Here is a 25,686-nt window from a genome sequence, read left to right on the forward strand (position 1 = left end):
CATGTCTTTCTCATTGCACCTGTATGGAGTGGCTGCATTAGACTATGAGAGGGGCTGCATTATATTCTATGGGGTTACATTATATTGTATGGTGGGGCTGCATTATACTTTTGTGGGGTGGTTGCATTAAACTCTGTGGGGCGGCTGCATTATACTATATGTGGGCTGCGTTATACTGTATCGAGGACTATGGGGAATACATTATACTATATGAAATACTATGGGGTGCATTATACTATGAGAAATGAATTGTACGACTTGGATGACGATGGCGGTGCATTATACTATATGAAGCACTATAAGGAGTGTATTATACTATATGGAGGACTGAGCAGTGTATTTTAATATATGGAGGACTATGAGGAGTGTATAATACTATATGGAGGACTGAGGAGTGTATTATACTATATGGAGGACTATGAGGGGTGCATTATACCATATGGAGCACTATGAGCAGTGTAGTATACTATATGGAGGACTGAGGCGTGTAGTTTACTATATGGAGTACTGAGCAGTGTATTACACTATATGGAGCACTATGAGGAGTGTATTTTAATATATGGAGGACTACGAGGAGTGTATAATACTATATGGAGGACTATGGGGAGTGTATTATACTATTGTACTATATGGAGGACTATGGAGAGGGTATTATACTATATGGATGACAATGGAGAGTGTATTATACTATATGGATGACTATGAACTTTGCAGTATATTATATAGAGGACTATGGGGGTGCATTATATTATAAGGAGTACTATGGGGTGCATTATACTTCTTATATGGATCCCCATGACTTCTATGTAAGCCCCTGATGAGTATAATGGTTTATTTTCTTTTATAAATTACATAACAATGGCAGTATGGGGGACAGATATATACCAGGATGGGGCACCGGATAGTTACGCCACTGAGGTCACTATACAACTTTGCAATAAAGCTATAGTGTGCGAAATGAATAGGGAAAATCTGAATTTGGGTGGAAAATATTTTTGCATGGTTGGGGGGGCCCCATTTGAAAGTTCGCATCGGGGCCCATAACTTTCTAGTTACGCCACTGCATGTGAACACCACTCCCAACAAGCACTGTACATGTAAGCTGCTTGTCATTTAGGGGTTGATGTAAGGGGATGCTTTTCTCCTGATGCTTTTCACTGTTGCCCACTGTTTTCTTTCCATTATATAACAGCAATTCTCAATATGTGAGATATATACTGCAAATGCATATACCCCACTACTATTTCCATACTCTACACATTTTTCAGAGTACTATATAACATTTAACTATCTTTTCTTCAATGTTTTTATTTTCTAATGTTTTTTTTCACATTTTATTGTATGATTGCATAGAAAGAAACATTAATCTAACATATTTTATTTCATTGTATTTAGCTTTGTATACCTTTTTCACTATTGTGTTTGATCTTTATGATTGTTATGCATATGAAAAAATAAATTGCGCACTTAGAAAAATAATCCATGTTTATGAAATAGTATTTTGTGCTTCGAAGAGAAAAAAATGCTAAGTTAAATTATCTAGTTCCCTTGTCAAGCATAATTATATTGCCAGATGAAAGCATTAATATTTACTTAACCTGGTTTAAATTATTTTAGAGGCATTTCAAAATTATTATTTCACTAAATTGAATCTGTATTTCAAATTAATAGTTTCTCTGAAAATTAAACCTACCAGTAGAAGCAAAATTTGCACTAATAAAGGGATCCAACAAGATTGTACATGATGTGATCCAGTAAATGGTTCAATATGCATCCTAATGCCAGCACATATTTTTTGGCTTCACCTCCATAAGTATCTTTATGAATGAATCCTATTTTAGGTGTGAACCTACAGTATTGGTCAAAAGTTTTGACACCTTTTCATGCAATGGTTTTCCTTTTTCTTATTAGAATGTGCACATTGTAGATTCAAACTAAAGGCAGCAAAAGCATGAAAGAACACATATGGAAATAAAGAGTAAAGAAACTCGTGAAACAAATAAAATTGTGTGTTACACTTTAGATTCCTCAAAGTAGTTTAGCCTGCAGCCTTATACATCCTTGGCTTTGCAAGCTTCATCAGGCAGTCACCTAGAATGACTTCCAAAGAATAGGTATGCCACACTAGCAGTTCATTTGTGGAATCACCTGCCTTCAGAATGTGTTTGCAACCATGAGGGGTGTTTTGCATAGGTAATGTTGTTACACAGTTCTATTCAGTGCAGAGTCATATTGGACTACTGTTCTTATACAAAAAAAGGTTGCACTCTATCGTGCCAAAACACGTCAAATATGAAATACATGAAATATGAATTGCAAACTTGCTTTTTGAACATTAGGCAAAAAAATTTTTTGAGACGCTTAGCACAGAATTTGGTCAAATAGTGTGAGCCCATCAACCATCTAAGCATCTCAAAAAATGTTTTTTTTTCCTAATGTTCAAAAAGCAAGTTTGCAATTCATATTTCATGTATTTCATATTTGACGTGTTTTGGCACGATAGAGTGCAACCTTTTTTTGTATATTATATATGGAGGTAGCTGCTCCTGGTATGCACCTATTCACACTAGTTTGGATGTGCTAGTCGTTTTTCTGTCATTTCTATGTTAGCTTATTGACTGAGCACTCCTCCCTTCACCATCTGGTTTTTAATTACATCTATGCACACTTGGTTCCGGCCAACCCATATGTAGGCTTTGCTGAGAGAAGTGTCCATATTCACCCAAGCATGCAGACATTAGCCTTCGGTAAGTGTTCACATTTGGACAGGGAGGTCAGGTACTCATCAGTTTTTTAATGAGACCACCTTGACGATGGTTGATGGGCTCACACTATTTGGCCAAATTCTGTGCTAAGCGTCTCAAAAAAATTTTTTTTTCCTAATGTTCAAAAAGCAAGTTTGCAATTCATATTTCATGTATTTATAGTGCTTTGTAAAAAGCACTATATTGTAATCCGAACGTGGTTAACTTCTTATTCTTATTATTATTAGGCTTTTTTCCGCACGCACAGACTTCAGTGAGGTGTCATTTCAAAGCCAGCGTCCACGAGAGGTGTGCTAAGTATTTTTCGTGTCGATCCGATTTGTAGTTTTTTTAAAAATCGCATTTAAAAAACAAAAAATTCCCATAGGAAATAATGTCGGACTTTCCATTACCCCCAACTTGACCTTCCAAAGATGGCAGCTATGCAAATGTACGGTGTCCATTTTAGGACATGATTATTTATCAAAGTCAAACATTAGAATAAAGTGACTATGACACCCTCTCATCCCGTGTGTGAAAAGTAAGTGCACCCCCGATCCCGTGTGTGAAAAGTAAGTGCACCCCCGGTCCCATGGGTGAAAAATAAGTGCACCCCGGTCCCGTGGGTGAAAAGTAAGTGCACCCCCGGTCTCGTGGGTGAAAAGTAAGTGCACCCCGGTCAAATGTGTGAAAAGTAAGTACACCCCTGGTCCCGTGGGTGAAAAATAAAGTAAGTGCACCCCGGTCCCGTCGGTGAAAAGTAAGTGCACCCCCGGTCCTGTGGGTGAAAAGTAAGTGCACCCCCGGTCCCATGTGTGAAAAGTAAGTGCACCCCCGATCCGTGTGTGAAAAGTAAGTGCACCCCCGCTCCCGTGGGTGAAAAGTAAGTGCACCCCCGGTCCCGTGGGTGAAAAGTAAGTGCACCCCCGGTCCTGTGGGTGAAAAGTAAGTGCACCCCCGGTCCCATGTGTGAAAAGTAAGTGCACCCCCGATCCGTGTGTGAAAAGTAAGTGCACCCCCGCGCCCGTGGGTGAAAAGTAAGTGCACCCCCGATCCCGTGTGTGAAAAGTAAGTGCAACCCCGGTCCCATGTGTGAAAAGTAAGTGCACCCCCGATCCGTGTGTGAAAAGTAAGTGCACCCCCGCTCCCGTGGGTGAAAAGTAAGTGCACCCCCGTTCCCGTGGGTGAAAAGTAAGTGCACCCCCGGCCCCGTGTGTGAAAAGTAAGTGCACCCCCTGTCCTGTGGGTGAAAAGTAAGTGCACCCCCGGTCCCGTGGGTGAAAAGTAAGTGCGCCCCTGGTCCCGGGTGTGAAAAGTAAGTGCACCCCCGCTCCCGTGTGTGATAAGTAAGTGCACCCCCGATCCCGTGGGTGAAAAGTAAGTGCACCCCCTGTCCCGTGGGTGAAAAGTAAGTGCAACCCCGGTCCCGTGGGTGAAAAGTAAGTGCACCCCCGATCCCATGGGTGAAATGTAAATGCACCCCCAGTCCCGTGGGTGAAAAGTAAGTGCACACCCGGTCCTATGTGTGAAAAGTAAGTGCACCCCCGATCCCGTGGGTGAAAAGTAAGTGCACCCCCTGTCCCGTGGGTGAAAAGTAAGTGCACCCCCGGTCCCGTGGGTGAAAAGTAAGTGCACCCCCGGTCCCATGGGTGAAAAGTAAGTGCACCCCCGGTCCCGTGGGTGAAAAGTAAGTGCACCCCCGGTCCTGTGGGTGAAAAGTAAGTGCACCCCGACCCCGGGTGTACAAAAGTAAGTGCACCCCCGTTCCCATGTGTGAAAAGTAAGTGCACCCCCGATCCGTGTGTGAAAAGTAAGTGCACCCCCGCGCCCGTGGGTGAAAAGTAAGTGCACCCCCGATCCCGTGTGTGAAAAGTAAGTGCAACCCCGGTCCCGTGGGTGAAAAGTAAGTGCACCCCCGGTCCCGTGGGTGAAAAGTAAGTGCAACCCCGGTCCCGTGGGTGAAAAGTAAGTGCACCCCCATTCCCGTGGGTGAAAAGTAAGTGTACCCCCGGTCCTGTGGGTGAAAAGTAAGTGCACCCTCGGTCCCGTGGGTGAAAAGTAAGTGCACCCCCATTCCCGTGGGTGAAAAGTAAGTGCACCCCCGATCCCGTGGGTGAAAAGTAGGTGCACCCCCTGGTCCCGTGGGTGAAAAGTAAGTGCACCCCGCTCCCGTGGGTGAAAAGTAAGTGCACCCCCGGTCCCGTGGGTGAAAAGTAAGTGCACCCCCGGTCCCGTGGGTGAAAAGTAAGTGCACCTTTGGTCCCGAGGGTGAAAGGAAGTGCACCCTGGTCCCGTGAGTGAAAAGTAAGTGCATCCCCGGTCCTTTGGGTGAAAAGTAAGTGCACCCCCGGTCTCGTGGGTGAAAAGTAAGTGCACCCCGATCCCGTGTGTGAAAAGTAAGTGCACCCCCATTCCCGTGGGTGAAAAGTAAGTGCACCCCCGGTCCCGTGGGTGAAAAGTAAGTGCACCCCCGTTCCTGTCGGTGAAAAGTAAGTGCACCCCGGTCCTGTGTGTGAAAAGTAAGTGCACCCCCGGTCTCATGGGTGAAAAGTAAGTGCACCCCGGTCAAATGTGTGAAAAGTAAGTGCACCCCCGATCCGTGTGTGAAAAGTAAGTGCACCCCCGATCCGTGTGTGAAAAGTAAGTGCACCCCCGTTCCCGTGGGTGAAAAGTAAGTGCACCCCCGGCCCCGTGTGTGAAAAGTAAGTGCACCCCCTGTTCTGTGGGTGAAAAGTAAGTGCGCCCCTGGTCCCGGGTGTGAAAAGTAAGTGCATCCCCGCTCCCGTGTGTGATAAGTAAGTGCACCCCCGATCCCGTGGGTGAAAAGTAAGTGCACCCCCTGTCCCGTGGGTGAAAAGTAAGTGCACCCCCAGTCCCGTGGGTGAAAAGTAAGTGCACCCCCGATCCCATGGGTGAAAAGTAAATGCACCCCCAGTCCCGTGGGTGAAAAGTAAGTGCACACCCGGTCCTATGTGTGAAAAGTAAGTGCACCCCCGATCCCGTGGGTGAAAAGTAAGTGCACCCCCTGTCCCGTGGGTGAAAAGTAAGTGCACCCCCGGTCCTGTGGGTGAAAAGTAAGTGCACCCCCGGTCCCGTGTGTGAAAAGTAAGTGCACCCCCGGTCCTGTGGGTGAAAAGTAAGTGCACCCCGGCCCCGGGTGTACAAAAGTAAGTGCACCCCCGTTCCCATGTGTGAAAAGTAAGTGCACCCCCGATCCGTGTGTGAAAAGTAAGTGCACCCCCGCGCCCGTGGGTGAAAAGTAAGTGCACCCCCGATCCCGTGTGTGAAAAGTAAGTGCACCCCCGGTCCCGTGGGTGAAAAGTAAGTGCAACCCCATTCCCGTGGGTGAAAAGTAAGTGTAACCCCGGTCCCGTGGGTGAAAAGTAAGTGCACCCCCGGTCCCGTGGGTGAAAAGTAAGTGCACCCCCGATCCCGTGGGTGAAAAGTAAGTGCACCCCCTGGTCCCGTGGGTGAAAAGTAACTGCACCCCGGTCCCGTGGGTGAAAAGTAAGTGCACCCCCGATCCCGTGGGTGAAAAGTAAGTGCACCCCCTGGTCCCGTGGGTGAAAAGTAACTGCACCCCGGTCCCGTGGGTGAAAAGTAAGTGCACCCCCGGTCCCGTGGGTGAAAAGTAAGTGCACCCCCGGTCCCGTGGGTGAAAAGTAAGTGCACCTTTGGTCCCGTGGGTGAAAGGAAGTGCACCCTGGTCCCGTGAGTGAAAAGTAAGTGCACCCCCGGTCCTTTGGGTGAAAAGTAAGTGCACCCCCGGTCTCGTGGGTGAAAAGTAAGTGCACCCCGGTCCCGTGTGTGAAAAGTAAGTGCACCCCCATTCCCGTGGGTGAAAAGTAAGTGCACTCCCGGTCCCGTGGGTGAAAAGTAAGTGCACCCCTGGTCTCGTGGGTGAAAAGTAAGTGCACCCCGGTCAAATGTGTGAAAAGTAAGTGCACCCCCAGTCCCATGTGTGAAAAGTAAGTGCACCCCCGGTCCCGTGGGTGAAAAGTAAGTGCACACCCGGTCCTATGTGTGAAAAGTAAGTGCACCCCCGATCCGTGTGTGAAAAGTAAGTGCACCCCCGGTCCCATGGGTGAAAAGTAAGTGCACCCCGGTCCCGTGGGTGAAAAGTAAGTGCACCACCGTTCACGTGTTTGAAAAGTAAGTGCACCCCTAATCCCGTGAGTGAAAAGTAAGTGCACCCCCGATCCCATGGGTGAAAAGTAAATGCACCCCCGGTCTCGTGGGTGAAAAGTAAGTGCACCCCGGTCAAATGTGTGAAAAGTAAGTACACCCCCAGTCCCGTGGGTGAAAAGTAAGTGCACCCCCGCTCCCGTGTGTAATAAGTAAGTGCACCCCCGATCCCGTGGGTGAAAAGTAAGTGCACCCCCTGTCCCGTGGGTGAAAAGTAAGTGCACCCCCTGTTCCGTGGGTGAAAAGTAAGTGCACCCCCGATCCCGTGGATGAAAAGTAAGTGCACCCCCGTTCCCGTGGGTGAAAAGTAAGTGCACCCCACTCCTGTGTGTGAAAAGTAAGTGCACCCCCGATCCCGTGGGTGAAAAGTAAGTGCACCCCCGTTCCTGTCGGTGAAAAGTAAGTGCACCCCGGTCCTGTGTGTGAAAAGTAAGTGCACCCCCGATCCCGTGGGTGAAAAGTAAGTGCACCCCCGGTCTCGTGGGTGAAAAGTAAGTGCACCCCGGTCCCGCAGGTGAAAAGTAAGTGCACCCTCGGTCCCAAGGGTGAAAAGTAAGTGCACCCCCGATCCCGTGGGTGAAAAGTAAGTGCACCCCCGGTCCCGTGGGTGAAAAGTAAGTGCACCCCGGTCCCGTGGGTGAAAAGTAAGTGCACCCCCGGTCTCGTGGGTGAAAAGTAAGTGCACCCCAGTCAAATGTGTGAAAAGTAAGTACACCCCCGGTCCCGTGGGTGAAAAGTAAGTGCACCCCGGTCCCGTGGGTGAAAAGTAAGTGCACCCCCGGTCTCGTGGGTGAAAAGTAAGTGCACCCCAGTCAAATGTGTGAAAAGTAAGTACACCCCCGGTCCCGTGGGTGAAAAGTAAGTGCACCCCTGGTCCCGTGGGTGAAAACTAAGTGCACCCCCGATCCCGTGGGTGAAAAGTAAGTGCACCTTTGGTCCCGTGGGTGAAAGTAAGTGCACCCCGGTCCCGTGGGTGAAAAGTAAGTGTACCCCCGGTCCTGTGGGTGAAAAGTAAGTGCACCCTCGGTCCCGTGGGTGAAAAGTAAGTGCACCCCCATTCCCGTGGGTGAAAAGTAAGTGCACCCCCGGTCCCGTGGGTGAAAAGTAAGTGCACCCCTGGTCCTGTGGGTGAAAAGTAAGTTCACCCCCAGTCCCGTGGGTGAAAAGTAAGTGCACCCCCGGTCCCGTGGGTGAAAAGTAAGTGCACCTTTGGTCCCGTGGGTGAAAGGAAGTGCACCCCGGTCCCGTGAGTGAAAAGTAAGTGCACCCCCGGTCCTGTGGGTGAAAAGTAAGTGCACCCCCGGTCTCGTGGGTGAAAAGTAAGTGCACCACGGTCCCGTGTGTGAAAAGTAAGTGCACCACGGTCCCGTGTGTGAAAAGTAAGTGCACCCCTGGTCCCGTGGGTGAAAACTAAGTGCACCCCTGGTCCCGTGGGTGAAAAGTAAGTGCACCCCGGTCCCGTGGGTGAAAAGTAAGTGCACTCCGGTCCCGTGTGTGAAAAGTAAGTGCACCCCTGGTCCCGGGTGTGAAAAGTAAGTGCACCCCCGGTCCTGTGGGTGAAAAGTAAATGCACCCCCGTTCCCGTGGGTGAAAAGTAAGTGCACCCCCGATCCCGTGTGTGAAAAGTAAGTGCACCCCTGTTCCCGTGGGTGAAAAGTAAGTGCACCCCAGGTCCCGTGTGTGAAAAGTAAGTGCACCCCCGGTCCCATGTGTGAATAGTAAGTGCACCCCCGATCCGTGTGTGAAAAGTAAGTGCACCTCCGGTCCCGTGTGTGAAAAGTAAGTGCACCCACGGTCCCGTGGGTGAAAAGTAAGTGCACCCCCGGTCCCGTGGGTGAAAATAAGTGCACCCCCGTTCCCGTGGGAGAAAAGTAAGTGCACCCCCGGTCCCGTGGGTGAAAAGTAAGTGCACCCTGGCCCCGGTTGTGCAAAAGTAAGTGAGCCTTTGGCCTCAGGTGTGCAAAAGTGAGTGTGCCCCCGGCCCCATGTGTGCAAAATTAAGTGCGCCCCCTGTCCCATGGGTGAAAAGTAATTGCACCCCCGGTCCCATGGGTGAAAAGTAAGTGCACCCCCGGTCCAGTGGATGAAAAGTAAGTGCACCCCCGATCCCGTGGGTGAAAAGTAAGTGCACCCCCCTTCCCCTGTGTGAAAAGTAAGTGCACCCCTGGTCCCGTGGGTGAAAAGTAAGTGCACCCCCTTCCCGTGGGTGAAAAGTGCACCCCCGTTTCCGTGGGTGAAAAGTAAGTGCACCCCCGGTCTCGTGGGTGAAAAGTAAGTGCAACCCCGGTCCCGTGGGTCAAAAGTAAGTGCACCCCCAGTCCCGTGGGTGAAAAGTAAGTGCACCCGGTCCCGTGGGTGAAAAGTAAGTGCACCCCCGGTCCCGTGGGTGAAAAGTAAGTGCAACTTTGGTCCCATGGGTGAAAAGTAAGTGCACCCTGGTCCCGTGGGTGAAAAGTAAGTGCACCCCGGTCCCGTGGGTGAAAAGTAAGTGCACCCCCGATCCTGTGGGTGAAAAGTAAGTGCACCCCCGGTCCCGTGGGTGAAAAGTAAGTGCACCCCCATTCCCTTGGGTGAAAAGTAAGTGCACCCCCGATCCCGAGGGTGAAAAGTAAGTGCACCCCCGATCCCGTGGGTGAAAAGTAAGTGCACCCCTGGTCCCGTGGGTGAAAAGTAAGTGCACCCCCGGTCCAGTGGATGAAAAGTAAGTGCACCCCCGATCCCGTGGGTGAAAAGTAAGTGCACCCCCCTTCCCGTGGGTGAAAAGTAAGTGCACCCCCGGTCCCGTGGGTGAAAAGTAAGTGCACCCCCTGTCCCGTGGGTGAAAATTAAGTGCACCCCTGTCCCGTGTGTGAAAAGTAAGTGCACCCCTGGTCCCGGGTGTGAAAAGTAAGTGCACCCCTGTTCCCGTGGGTGAAAAGTAAGTGCACCCCTGGTCCTGTGGGTGAAAAGAAAGTGCACCCCTGGTCCCGTGGGTGAAAAGTAAGTGCACCCCCGGTCTCGTGGGTGAAAAGTAAGTGCACCCCGGTCCCGTGGGTGAAAAATAAGTGCACCCCCGGTCCCGTGGGTGAAAAGTAAGTGCACCCCCGTTCCCGTGGGTGAAAAGTAAGTGCACCCCCGCTCCCGTGGGTGAAAAGTAAGTGCACCCCCGATCCCATGGGTGAAAAGTAAGTGCACCCCCGGTCCCGTGGGTGAAAAGTAAGTGCACCCCCATTCCCGTGGGTGAAAAGTAAGTGCACCCCTGGTCCCGGTGGTGAAAAGTAAGTGCACCCCCGGTCTCGTGGGTGAAAAGTAAGTGCACCCCCGGTCCCGTGGGTGAAAAGTAAGTGCACCCCTGTTTCCGTGGGTGAGAAGTAAGTGCACCCCCGGTCCCGTGGGTAAAAAGTAAGTGCACCCCAATCCCGTGGGTGAAAAGTAAGTGCACCGAGTGGCCCCACCCCCTAAATCGGACCCAGAGTGACCCCGCCCACCAAATCGTTCCTAGAGTGACCCCGCCCATCAAATCAGTCCCAGAGTGACCCCGCCCACCAGATCGGACCCCTGAGTGACCCCGGCCACCAATTCGGACCCCGAGTGACCCCGTCCACCTATTCGGACCCCGAGTGACCCCGCCCACCAAACCGGACCCGATTGACCCCGCCCACCAAATCGGACCCAGAGTGGCCCCGCCCACCAAATCGGACCCCGAGGGGCCCCGCCCACCAAATCGGACCCCGAGGGGCCCCGCCCACCAAATTGGACCCAGAGTGGCCCCACCCACCAAATCGGACCCCGAGGTGCCCAGCCCACCAAATCGGACCCCGAGGTCCCAGCCCACCAAATCCTCAACCCTAAGGAGCACCCAAGTGTGAAAGTCTTGCAGGGGCAGCCCGGGCACCATTCCAAAGCACTATCTGTAGTTCCTTCAGGAAATACCCATCTAGTTCATATTTGACGTGTTTTGGCACGATAGAGTGCAACCTTTTTTTGTATATTATATATGGAGGTAGCTGCTCCTGGTATGCACCTATTCACACTAGTTTGGATGTGCCAGTCTTTTTTCTGTCAGGACTACTGTTCTTAGTCAGAATATGTGGCACGGGGATAACTTAACAGAGAGTGGTCTCCTCTATTTCAGGTGTCAGAAGATCGCAGCATTTGGCTGTACGAGTGCCTGCATTGGTTGAGTTTTTTTTATCAGGCTTTACTGCTATTTACTGTAGGTATTTAGATTTATTATTAATATTTGGTGTTGTGCTGGGTGCATTATCTATGGTACCAACAAGAGATATAGATCAACCTTGATCTGTAGTCCATTGTTGTTTTGTCTGTGATTTTAATGATAGATTTAAGGGAAGGCCTAGGGATTGAATAGATAGCCGTCGTGGAGCGGGGGTGCCACATCGCAAATTTAGGGTGCCAACCTCCGCTGTCAGGTAGGCCATCAGATTCCAGGGCCTACTAGGGACAATATTAGGCATATTGCTATTTTTCAACTTTTTCCAAGGGCCGCTACCCTGATTCCCTGGCAGTGACCCCTCTTTTTAGGGTGCTTTTACATATTTTTGCTAATATTTTTTCTTGACATTGTTGTTTTTGATAATTAATAAAGAGTATCTATATAGGGGTAGGTCTTTTTTGGTGTCTTATTCATTACTCCCCTTTTTTGGTGTATCCATTTAAGAGTTTATACAGTCCAGTCAAGTATTGCAATTTTAGGATTTTACATAGGAAGAAGTAAGAGCGCACAGCTTATTCCACACAGACATAGAAAAAAAGTCTGACTGTGGTATACTAATGCAGTGATGAAGCAGATTACAATATTATTTCCAAACTGAGATTACCAATCCCATTCAAAAGATTCACGTGAAAAAAGGAATTGCTGTGCTGTGAATTGATTGATTTGTGATGCATTGCAATAACAGCACTTTAACCCCTTCATGACTTTGGGATTTTCTGCTTTTCCTTGTTGTTTTTCCCACCCCTCCTTCCCAGAGGCATAACTTTTTTTATTTTCCGTCAATATGGCCATGTGAGGGCTTATATTTTGCGGGACGAGATGTACTTTTGAAAAACATCATTGGTTTTACCATGTCATGTACTAGAAAATGGGGAAAAAAATTCCAAGTGTGGTGAAATTGCAAAAAAAGTGCAATCCCATGCGTGTTTTTTGTTTGGCTTTCTTGCTTGGTTCACTAAATGCTAAAACTGACCTGACATTATGATTCTCCAGGTCATTACGAGTTCATAAACACCAAATATGTCTAGGTTATTTTTTATCTAAGTGATGAAAAAAAATTCCAAACTTCGCTAAAAAGAAAAAAAAAATTGTGCCATTTTCCGATACCCGTATTATCTCCATTTTTTGAGATCTCGGGTTGGGTGAGGGCTTATTTTTTGTGCGCCGAGCTGACGTTTTTAGTGATACCATTTTGGTGCAGATACGTTCTTTTGATTGCCCGTTATTGCATTTTAATGCAATGTCGCGGCGACCAAAAAAACGTAATTCGGGCATTTGAAATTTTTTTTCTCGCTACGCCATTTAGCAATCAGGTTAATCCTTTTTTTATTGATAGATCGGGTCATTCTGAATGCGGCAATACCAAATATGTGTATATTTGATTTTATTTTTATTGTTTTATTTTGAAAGGGGGATGATTAAAACTTTTATTTATTTTCATATTTTTTAAAACTTTTTTTTACTTTTGCCATGCTTCAATAGCCTCCATGGGAGGCTAGAAGCTGGCATAGCCTGATCGGTTCTGCTACATAGCAGCGATCATCAGATCGCTCCTATGTAGCTGAATTACAGGCTTGCTATGAGCGCCGACCACAGGGTGGTGCTTACAGCAAGCTGGCATCATCAACCATAGAGGTCTCAAGGAGACCTGTGGTTGCTATGCTGATGCATCGCTGACCCCCGATCATGTGACGGGGGTCGGCGATGAGCGCATTTCCGGCCGCGCATCCGGAAGCGGTAGTTTAATGCCGCTGTCAGCATTTGACAGCGGCATTTAACTAGTTAATAGCAGCGGGTGGATCGTGATTCAAAACAGCTGACATCTCGCAGCTTTGATGTGGGCTCACTGCCGGAGCCCACATCAAAGCATGGGATCTGACCTCGGACGTACTATCCCGTCTGAGGTCAGAAAGGGGTTAATAACCTTTTTTCATTTTTCATACACTGCAAAAATGGAAGGGAGCTTGAAAACCCCTCTGTATTAATTTTGGTACGAAACAAAAATCCTGAAACCAAGGCTTGTTAAGGTCATGCTCTATAATCTCCTGATTTTAGCACAGTTGAGATGACATGTTATGAGTTTAAATACAGTGTGAAGGCAAAGCATCCAACAAGTGCTCAGTACCTCTACGAACTCCTTCAAGACTGTTGGAAAGCTATTCTAGGTGAATAGCTGAGATGTGCTTGAGAGAATGCCAAGGGTATGTAATGCTGTTATCAGATTAAAAGTGGGAATTTTGAGGAATCTAATTAAGGCCGGAGTCACACTACAGCAAGATACGTCCGAGTCTCGCAGGTTAAAAACAAGCTCTGGCACCGGCACTTCGGAGCGGAGCGTGCAGCTCCATGTATTGCTATGCGGCCGCATGCTCCGCTCTGGAGTGCAGGTGCCAGAGCTTGGTTTTAACCTGCGAGACTCGGCGGTATCTCGCTGTGTGTGATCCCGGCCTAAGGCCGGGGACACACACAACGTATAAAAAAAGTCTGTTTTTCACGGACGAGAATCGCACAAATGTTAACAAAACAGTGATCCGTGTGCAGTGTGAGGATGCAATTTTCTCGCATCAAATGATCCGTTTGACATTCGTGTGACATCCGTATGGCATCCGTATGGTGAGATTTTCTCGCAGGCTTGCAAAATGGACATATAACGTTTTTTTCACCTGAAAAAAATTTAAATCATCATCAAGAACACTATTTAATGGCCCTAAAACAGGTGGCAGCCACTAATCTATGCATTACAGTCCCTGCTTGTGTTGGTGGATTTCTTGTTGCTGAGCAACATGTCTGATCTACTGACTTTTAACACCACAGAGCGTGTGTTTTACAACTGGGTACATTCCCAACGTTTTGGGGAGCCATACCCAGTTATTGTAGATCCGAGGAGGCGGAGACGGATGTGGGTACATCCACTTTTGAAGCAACGGATCAATAAAGGCCATTTCAACCGTCTGTATGCTGCTCTGAGGACAAATCCAGACAAGTTCTTCAACTATTGTCAGATGAGGATACAAACGTTTGATATTTTGTTGGAGATTTTGCGACCAGGGATCACCAAGAAGGACACGAGGATGCGCAAATCGATTTCTGTAGAGGAGCGCCTTATCCTTACGTTACGGTATGTATAAATCCTCTTTTTACAAATAATGTTTTTACTTTCATGGTCTTACCCCTTTTTATAATTAGATCATTAAATTGTTATGTAGCTTCAACATCATTTGTGCTTTTATAATATTTTAGTTTATACAACATCAAAGCCATCGCATGTCCTTAATGTTTGATTAAACATGGCTTCTTAGTTATCTAATCTTAGCTTTTGACCATATAACACTGTAATGTGTTCATTTTTTGTTTTGTTTTTAAAACATACTCTGTTTTCTTTTAGATTCCTTGCCACTGGCCTTTCATATGCAGCACTGCATTTAGAGTTTTTACTGGGCAAATCCACAATTTCTGGAATTGTGCGGGATACATGTTCGGAAATCTGGAGAAGACTCCATCAAGAAGTGATGCCTGAGCCTAAAATGGCAGACTGGTTACGTATTGCCCAAGGATTTCAGGACACATGCCAGTTTCCGCACTGTATTGGTGCTCTGGACGGAAAGCACATCCGTGTGCGTAAGCCACCGGGCTTAGGGACCCAATTCCATAATTATAAACAGTTTTTCTCTGTAGTGCTGTTGGCCCTAGTCGACAGCAACTACAGGTTTATAATTGTAGATATTGGGGCCTATGGGAGAACTGGAGACTCTAGAGTCTTCAGTTCTTCCATTATGGGTCGGCGGCTGCGCAACAATGATTTGGATCTCCCATCCCCAAGTCACATACCAGGGGCTAATTTGGATGCGGTGCCTTACATGATGGTAGCATATGAGGCTTTTCAATTATCAAGGAACGTCATGAGGCCCTATCCACGGAGAGGCCTGGACTACCGGCGGTGAATTTTTAATTTGCGTCTTTCCCGTGCCCGCCGTCTGGTAGAGTGTTCATTCGGCATTCTCACTGCAAAATGGCGGGTACTTCAGTCCGCAATTCAACTGAGCGAAGGCAATGTCAATAGTGTGATCAAAGCATGTGTTGTTCTTCACAACTTTACAAGATACCATGATTGCCCATCATCTGCTGATGATGAAGTTGATTATGCAAATACTGTCTTGTCTACTACACATGTTCTTCCTTCACGTAGTCAGCCTTCAGGCCTAAAAGTTCGTGATGTGTTAACAAATTATTTTGTGTCACCAGAGGAATCGACTGTCTGGCAAGACAAAGCTGTTTTGCTTTAATCTTTAGTTATATTCTAACTTAATAAATAGCATAATGTTCCTGTTTGAATTGTGTAGTATGTTTGTCCTTACAAAATACTTATTTTGCTCAGTAGTCACATCATGTATGTAGTCATAACAATACATAACACTCATATTTGTAAAACCATTTTTACTGCTCAAAGCATATATCTAGTAGCCAAAAACATATTCACATCATATGTAATTGTAGGCATATTAACCTGAGCAAGCAAGAAAGCATAACATGCCAAGGGCACAAGTAACTTTACACCAAAAACAGTGTAAATGACAGGCCAAAAACTGGTTTGGAAAAATCACAGGTTCTGGTAGGTTGGGGGTGATGATGGTGATGGTGGGTGTCCAGCATGTGCGGAACTTGGCCTAGGTGGATGACCAACCAGACTGTCAACCTGAGGTATGCCAGATATATATAGAGGGTGGTGTTGCAAGGATCTATCCTGTGTCTGAGGTAAAAATTGATGTTGAGGGTAGAAGTGCATTAAGTCCTGTGTACTGGATTGTCCCATTTGGTCATACCCCCCAATATGGCCATTTCGAGCAGACACATGTTGGGACCAGCCTCCAAACGTGTGTCTGTTCAAGTGGTCAGATTGGGCAGTTGCTGGATACTCATAAATTGGCCTAAGTTGTGTTTGTTGGTTGCTTTGGGCAGGCTGTTGTTGTGGAGCTATACGTGGCGGGGATGTGCTGCAACTGGTTGTGTTTGTTCCAGTGGAAGGTCTTGCACCGCCAGAAGGTTTGTAGATGACATTTGCCAACTTTCGAGGTAGTTAAACACAGGAGTAGGGTTATTTGAGGGGTGTTGCCGCATCTATCACTATTTGTAGACAACCTCTGGTCCGCAGCCTGAGCGAGTGCTGAATGGGACGTAAGTAGCGGGCAAGGCTGCGGAAGTACGCTTCCTCCCCATCGTCATGGGCAGCCCTGGACAAATAGTCCAACACCCCTGTATCCACTTGCCTCCTGGTGGCCACCCTTCTGCGCCGACCACGGTTTGGTCTTGTAGTAGGCTGTGGTGATGTATCCAGAGCCAAGGTTGGACTGCTGCTCTGGGCGCTTTCCTCCACCTCTGGATTGGCCTCCTGTGTGGCAGAAGATGCTGCTGCTGGTTGTGGTGGTGGTGGTTGGTTGTTGCTTGTTGGTTGGCTAGATGGTCCAGCCATTTCGGCACCTTCACCAACGGGGTCAATCACCACTTCGGATTCAGATGCAGTCTCCCTTTCTGTCAGATTTGACTCTGTTCTGGATTTCAAAAAATATTTAAAAAAAACAAAAAAAAAAAACATTCACATTATAACATGTGTTAATAATTTTGTGACATGCATGCACTTACGGTCTGAGCTCCATCACCGGTGCAAGAAAGTTAAGACGATCAAAATAAAGATATTTTCTTTTTTTTGGGTGCTGCATCACCACTCCGTCCAAAAAGTTGACGTTCACGCCAATATTGGTCCCGGCAACTCCGCCAGCGTCTATTGACATCATTCGCTGCAAAGAAACACAAGAATTGTTTTAACTATCAAGCACATAACTCAAACAGGTACAGGGTTTGCAATCGCACACTTGCCCTGGAGCCTAGGGGGACATAAAAGTCCCTTTGACCTATATTAAAGGACTATTGTTAGTACATTTCAACCATATTTGTGTGTCATGTTGATGATTTTGCATCCGCAACCAAGAGATTTTAACATTTACATCACTAATAAACACACCACATATGAAGTGTTCATGGTTAGTTTTATCAGGAACCCAATTTTAAACACAATTTTGGTAAAGGATGGTACTTACAAATTTCTTGCTGAACCTCATGAGGTCGCTCATCAAAATCGGGGAACATGTGGTGACAGATTGCCCTCCATGCTGCATCTTTACGGTGCACGGTCCGCATAATGTGCGTTGCATTGGTCCCATAATTCTGGTCTATCATGGACCAGAGCAATCAGCATCTCCACATTTATATGCCTGGCCATGCTGCTTCACAGTACACTCCCTTGAGGCGTGCTTCCTGCTTTTCAATCCAGCGTGGCCCAGAAATTAGCATGCCAAAGCTTCCTAATAATGGATGATTCAATTTCCTGTCACCTGGGGAAGTCTTCCGTATTCCTCGCAATGCACACGCATGCTCCGTGTGTAATCCGATTTTTTTCTTGCACCCATAGACTTGCATTGGCGATTCTCGGCCGAGATACGCTGACAATCACAGCATGCTGCGATTTCACTCGGATCCTGAATACGGCCGACAAAATATCGGATGATGGGAGCTGCCCCATAGATTAACATTGGGACGAGCGCTATGCGATTTTTTTTTTTTTTTTTTTTATTGCATTGCACTCGTCCGTATTACGGTCTAATGTGACCGCGGCCTGATACTTACTATGGTTTGTTTCAAACTGTTTTTATTACTTCCTGTTTCCATATGTGTTCTTTCACAGTTTTGCTTCCTCCAGCCTGAATCTGCACTGTGCACATTCCATTAAGAAGAAGGAACATGATTGCTTAAACAGGAATGTTTAAACTTTTGACTAGTACTGTATGTCCACCAGAAGACAGTTCCATTTAAATCTTACAGATAAATCAATTTTTGTTATTCTTATGCATTTTTTTATAAATAACCCTTTATAACTTATTGATGATATGCAATGTTTGTACAATAATAGTTTAAGATAAAATTACAAATACGCTTTCATATGTTTTGTATTGACTGAAGATAGCCCTCAGAATTGTTTCTTCTGGTGGGCCCAAGAAGCCTTAGTCCAACATTGCTAAAAACAATATGTGAGGGTAAAAAGTAGCAGATAGTGATAGACATGAAGACTGGCTCATGTGCTTACTTTAGACTGTTTTCAGTCTACAAAAATAGATGCACAAAGCTTTATGGTGATGCCCGTTTGTAATAACAATTGATTGGGGTCTAAGCACCTGTACACCTACCAATTAAAACTCATGAGATGTAAAGGGTTTTGGAAAAAAAAAGTTAGACTATGTGCACACGTTGCGTATTTGCTTGCAGAAATATCTGCATCTCTTGACTGAAAAATGCAGCTGAAAATACGTGCATTTTTTTTATGGGGTTTTAATGCATTTTTGCATGCATTTTTGTAAATCCATAGATCTAAATAAACATATATTATTAAAAAAAAAAGAATTGTGAATGCCTAGGTCAGCTTCTTCAGCCAGATACCCTCATTAATATTAAATAAAGACACACACACAGTCACCATCCTGTGTAGGAACATTAACATAATTAACCTACACATGCTGTAACAAAACAGCAACTGTCAGAAATCTGTGTAAAATGCAATGTTTATTTTTATAATTTTCATAACCGGCTGAGGACTGATGTTAATATTCTGGGAAGGAGCCAATAGCCAAAGGTTCCCAGGCTATTAATATCAGCTCACAGCTGGTTGCTTAGCCTTTACTGGCTAGTTTACAGGGGAACCCCAGAAAAAAATTGACAAGGGGTCCTACTATAAAATTGAACCAGCAAAGGCTATGCAGACAGCTGTGGGCTGATATTAATAGACTGGGAAGGAGCCATGGATATTGGCACCCCCAGGCTAAAAACATCCATCTTATAGATACGCCAATTCTGGCACTTAGCCTTGCTCTTCCCACTTGCCCTGTAGCGATGGCAAGTGGGGTTCATATTTGTGGGGTTGATGTCACCTTTTGTATTGACAGGTGACATCAAGCACAAAGGTTAGTAATGGAGAGGCGTCTATAAGACACTTATCCATTACTAACCCCATAGTGATATTGTATAAAAACACAGGCACCCAGAATAAAGTTGTTTATTTGAAATAATCACACACGACTCCTTTATTGAATCTAAATTTACCATACTCACTGAACACCTAAACCCCGATGCCCTCTTCTCCTGCCAATAATCAAAAAATAATAAACCAATATATAATTCTATCCTGTCCGATGTAGTCCACTTAATACCAAGTGTCCCACTGCGATCTCACGTTTAGAGCAGTCACATCAGGAGATGTGACTGCTCTACCCAGCCGCCGGCGATACACTGATAGAAGGTAATCGCTCTCGCAGTGTATCACTGAGCTGCCATGAGAGATAACCGGAGTTCATCAGCTTTGGTGCTCTCACTTAAGGCACTACTGCTGTGTGAGAACTTTCCCATGCAGCAGTGCCGTAAGATGGCACCTAAGTACAATCACTATGGGCTGTTTGTCGCATGTGTACACACAGACAAACAGACAGACACACATACACATATTCTCCACCCACACACTCTTCCTCCTTCTGACATCATTTCCTTTGACAATTCACAGCGTTTTTGGCAGCAAATCTGCAGCAAATACGCAGGAAATACGCAAAACTTTTTACTCCATGATTATCCAGCACATCTTCTTGATTATAAAAAACGTTTTCTTTATTCAAATCCTCTTAAAAACATTGTTAGAGATCAAGACAAAAAGGGATAGCTAATCCCACATAAGAATAAAACTGTTACTTGATCTCTAATGATGTTTTTAAGAGGATTCGAATAAAGAAAAAGATTTTTATAATCAAGAAGATGTGCTGGATCATCATAGATTAATTTTGCATGCGGGCTTGAACGCTATTCCATGCACCTTCGTGAATTACTGCACCTGCTGTGGACAATTGCTGCAGATTTGACTGACCCAATTGAAGTCAATAAGTCAAAAACACTGTAGGAACACAAAAAGAATTGACATGCTGCAGAAAATAAAACGCTGCAAATAAGGACGGAAATTTTCTGATCATGTGCATAACACTTCATGATTGTCATTGAATGACTTTGCTTTAGTATTCCATTGCGTTTTGGACCATTTACGCGTGTAAAAAAAAAAGCCACAAAAACGCAGGAAAAATGCATTGTGTGCCCATAGCCTTACTTTTTAAAAGGGCAAAACATTTTATGTTAAACTCACTTGCTTGGCTAATCATGCAAGAAAATGTTTTGAGGTCTTTTTGTAGTGAGTTCATGTGATCTGACATATTCTTTCGCTCCTTCTCTTTCTGCTTTTACCATTTTCTGTTGCTCATAATCTCCATCTCCGTCTTGTACTACCCATTTATCTCCAGTACATGGGAAACGTGAAGCAAAGTTCATTTGCCAACACTTCATTAATGTTTTAACATGCTGTGGCTGCTGCAAGTGTCACTCTCATTTCCACGCTTGATGAAACCAACCTGCAGCCAGGAATTCAATTAGAGATTATTAGCATAGCAGACGTCATTTCCGACAACTATTGTTTGCTATGAATATTACAATAATGTGTTTTTGGGAACAATATTGTTAAAGCAATCATGTCAGTAATTCTCTGAGCTACAAAATGCAGATCACATTACATACTTAGTGCTAATATCCATTAGCACTAAATGATAAGCTGTCGTAGTAAGGTATTTAACCCCATGTTGCTAGGTTAAGGTAGGTCATAACTGAATGCCATGCCACAAACACGCAATGTATGATTTATAGCTCTTTAGCGGTACTGTGCATTTACAATTTACAGAGAAAGAAATTCAATTAGGCTGAAAACAATAAAAACATTGAAAAAGTGAAAACGCTATACAGTGCCGTAAGTATAATTAATGCACACCAAGGTTGCCAACTTCTTTATTTCTGGACAACTTTTACAAAAATCATTGGAAAAGCTATAATAAACATAATCATAAGTGTTATGTGTGTTAATGAAAACATTAGTAGCAGTTACTGTAAACTGTTAACTAAGGATAATTAAAATCACAAAAGAACGTGCTATCGTTGTAATGAGATTTTTCTTTATGCACAGTGGAAAAAAATAAACTAATTTTACATACATAGTTAGATAGGTTAAAAAAAAGACCAAGGTCCATCAAGTTCAACCTTTCGCCACCAATTGTACATTCAGTCACTAAATTATCTATAACCCTCAATGTTATTTCTACTGAGGAAATCGTCCAGCCCTTTTTTAAAAGCTGTTATAGTGTCTGCCATTACTACCGCTTGTGGTAGGGCATTCCTCAGTCTAACTGCTGTAGCTTTCCTATTTAGCTGCATGAATTACCTTTCTTCCACCTGTAATGAGTGCCCCCTGGTCCTTAGTATGGTCTTTGGAAAGAATAAGTCGTGTGCCAGTCCTTTGTATTGACCGCACATGTATTTATACATATAAATGAGATCTCCTCTGACACATATTTTTTGTAAGCTAAAGAAGCCTACCTTTTCCAATCATATGAGAGACCTTCCATCCCTTGTAATAATCTAGTTGCCTGCCTTTGAACTTAGGGTACCGTCACATTAAGCGACGCTGCAGCGATACCGACAACGATGTCGATCGCTGCAGCATCGCTGTTTGGTCGCTGGAGAGCTGTCACACAGACAGCTCTCCAGCGACCAACGATCCCGAGGTCCCCGGTAACCAGGGTAAACATCGGGTTACTAAGCGCAGGGCCGCGCTTAGTAACCCGATGTTTACCCTGGTTACCAGTGTAAACGTTAAAAAAACAAACACTACATACTTACCTTCAGCTGTCTGTCCTCCGGCGCTCTGCTTTCCTCTGCACTGTCAGCGCCGGTCAGCCGGAAAGCAGAGCGGTGATGTCACCGCTCTGCTTTCCGGCTGGCCGGCGCTGACACAGGATGCAGGAGGAGTGCAGAGAAGCACAGCGCCGGGGACAGACAGCTGAAGGAAAGTATGTAGTGTTTGTTTTTTTAACGTTTACGCTGGTAACCAGGGTAAACATCGGGTTACTAAGCGCGGCCCTGCGCTTAGTAACCCGATATTTACCCTGGTTACCAGTGAAGACATCGCTGGATCGGCGTCACACACGCCGATCCAGCGATGTCAGCGGGAAGTCCAGCGATGAAATAAAGTTCTGGACTTTCCTCAGCGACCAACGATCTCCCAGCAGGGGCCTGATCGTTGGTCGCTGTCACACATAACGATTTCCTTAACGATATCGTTGCTACATCACAAAAAGCAACGATATCGTTAACGATATCGTTATGTATGACGGACGGTACCTTTACTCTAACTTCTGAATATCTTTTTTTTATAACTAGGAGCCCAAAACTTGATCCCATATTCTAGATGTGGCCTCATAAGTGAGTTATAAAGGGGTAACAATACATTGGGATAGCAGGATGTTAGCTCTCTGTTTATACACCCTAAAATCTTGTTTTGCTTTTGCCGCTGCTGTCTGACATTGAGTACTGCTGCTCAGCTTGCTTGTAATGAGAATACCCAAGTCCTTCTCCTGTTCTGTAGTTCCAAGTATACTCCCATTTAAAGTATATGCAGCAATAGGATTACTCCGTCCTAGGTGCATTACTCTACATCTATCCACATTAAATCTCAATTGTCAAGTGTTCACCCATTCAGACATCCTATCCATATCATTTTGTAATACTGTTCAGGAATTTACAAATTGTTGACAATCTGTCACATCTCCACCCAGACCTGCTCCTTAGACGTCTTCTTTGCTTTATTAATTATGTGGGCATTGGTGAAGAAGGAGATATCAGGACCAAAATCTCTAAGTGGTGCAGCTCAGTCTGTTTGATTCTTGTTTTTTTTACCTTGAAGCATTTTTTGACCTTGACATTTCTGTTCCTGTCTCTTCCTTCCTGGTTCTGACTCTGCGACCTAACCATTACTACTCACTCCACCAGTTAGCACATTCTCCTACGAATTAGTCCAGGGTTTAAAAGGTGAAAGCCAGGGTTCACCTGGGACATGATAGGTAGAGTAGCTAGTGCCAAACATTTCCATAGAAGCCATATTTAGAACTACCAAGCTGTCACAGAAAAAGCGTCTCGATTAGTTACAAGAATTAGCCCAGTTTATACAGATTCAGCATCATGAAATGGTTGAGGCCCAAGCCATGTGCCCCTTGATTTGGCCATTCCGAAGTGCAAGGTTAACTTGCCTGACCAATTTGTGAATAACTGTTTTTTTTTCCTTTAGAGAAATATGTCTTCTATTTTTCATGCTTCACCCACATTCGTTTGGTTCTGAGAGCCTTCAGGTGAGAGGTGTAAGAAGCTTGTTGATAGCTATAGGAAGCAATTAATTGCAGTTATTTATTCCACAGGGTGTGAAACCAAACATTAAGTTGAGGATGCCATAAATTTTGTCTGGACCATTTTTCTGATTTTGTATGAAATTATGTTCAATTTACCTTTTTTCTCAGTTTTTTTGTGCTGTTTCAATACACACAAGGAAATAAACATGTGTATAACAAAGAATGCAATTGCAATAATTTTCAAGGAGAAATAATTCATTTTCTGGAACATTTTCAAGGATGTTAACACTTAGGCTATATTCACACTTTGCGGATTTTGCTGCGGATCCGCAGCGGATTTGACCGCTGCGGACCCGCAGCAGTTTCCCATGAGTTTACATTTCAATGTAAACCTATGGGAAACAAAAAACGCTGTGCACATGCTGCAGAAAAATCCGCGCGGAAACGCTGCGGATTACATTCCGCAGCATGTCACTTCTTTTCTGCGGATTTTCAGCTGCTCCAATAGAAAACTGCAGTTGAAAATCCGCAGAAGAAAACGCAGTAAAAACCGCGATAAATCCGCAGTGAAAACGCGCTGCGGTTTTCACTGCGGATTTTGGAATTCTGCTGCGGAAAAATCCGCAGTGGAATCTGCAAAGTGTGAACATAGCCTTAAGGCCATGACCATATATATATATACAGTGGGGAAAATAAGTATTTGATCCCTTGCTGATTTAAGTTTTCCCACTGACAAAGACATGAAAAGTCAATAATTTTAAGGGTAGGTTAATTTTAATATTGAGAGATAGAATATCAAAAATAAAATCCAGAAAATCACAATGCGTAAATTATATAAATTTATTTGCATTTTGCAGTGAGAAATAAGTATTTGATCCCCGTACCAACCATTAAGGCTATGTGCAAACGTTGCAGATTAGGCTTAGGAATTTCTGGTGCGGATTCTGCCTCTCCTGGCAGAAAACGCATCTGCGGATTTGTCGCGTTTTTTGTGCGGATCCGCAGCGTTTTTTGTGCGTTTTTGCTCCGGTTTTCTTGCAGATTTGCTGCGTTTTTTTTACCCCTGTGGTTTTCTATAATGGAATGGGTACAAAAACGCTGCAGATTCACAAAAAAGAAGTGACATGCTACTTCTTTTAAACCGCAGTGTTTCCGCAGCGGATTTTCCGCACCATCTGCACAGCATTTTTTTCTCATTGATTTACATTGTACTGTAAATCAATTGCGGATCTGCAGCATTTCTGCACTGCAAAAAACGCTGCAGATCCGCAGAGAATCCGCAACGTGTGCACATACCCTAAGCATTCTAGCTCCTACAGACCTGTTAGACGCTCCTAATCAACTCGTTACCTGCATTAAAGACAGCTGTCTTACATAGTCACCTTTATAAAAAGACTCCTGTCCACAGACTCAATTAATCAGTCAGACTCTAACCTCTACAACATGGACAAGACCAAAGGTGTGATTTTTATATTGCTCACATCTGTTACTTGCCACAGGTGAGTTTGAAAGAGCATCACATGCATGAAATAAAGTTGTTTACCCAGAATTTTGGAAAGGTGCCAATAATTTTGTCCGGCCCATTTTGGGGCTTTCGTGTGAAATTATGTCCAATTTTCCATTTTTTCACTGTTTTAGGCCACGTTCATACATTCAGAATCTGGTCAGTATTTGACATCAGTATTTGTAAGCCAAAATCAGGAGTGGGTGATAAATGCAGAAGTGGTGCATATGTTTCTATTATACTTTTTCTCTGATTGTTCCACTCCTGGATTTGGCTTACAAATACTGATGGAAAATACTGACCAAATACTGAACGTGTGAATGTGGCCTTATTGTGTTGTTTCAAGATACACAAAGGAAATAAACATTTATAACAAAACATGTGATTGCAATAATTTTCTGGGAGAAATGCTTCATTTTCTTGAACAATTTTAAGGATGCCAACACTTCCTGCCATGACTATTTTACACACTTCAATTTGTTCATTGCGGCCATGTGCACATGCTGCAGATTCCAATGCGGAATTTTCCGCAGCGGATTTGAATAAATCCGCAGTGCAAAAAGTACTGCGTATTTATTGCGTTTTTTTGTGCGGTTTCCACTGCGGTTTTAGACACCTGCGGATTTTTAATATGGAGCAGGTGCCAAACCGCTGCGGATTCCGCACAAAGAATTGACATGCTGCGGAAAATAAACCGCAGCGTTTCCGCGCGTTTTTTTCTGCAGCATGTGCACA

This window comes from Ranitomeya imitator, chromosome 4, assembly GCF_032444005.1.
Source record: "Ranitomeya imitator isolate aRanImi1 chromosome 4, aRanImi1.pri, whole genome shotgun sequence".
Lineage (NCBI taxonomy): Eukaryota > Metazoa > Chordata > Amphibia > Anura > Dendrobatidae > Ranitomeya > Ranitomeya imitator.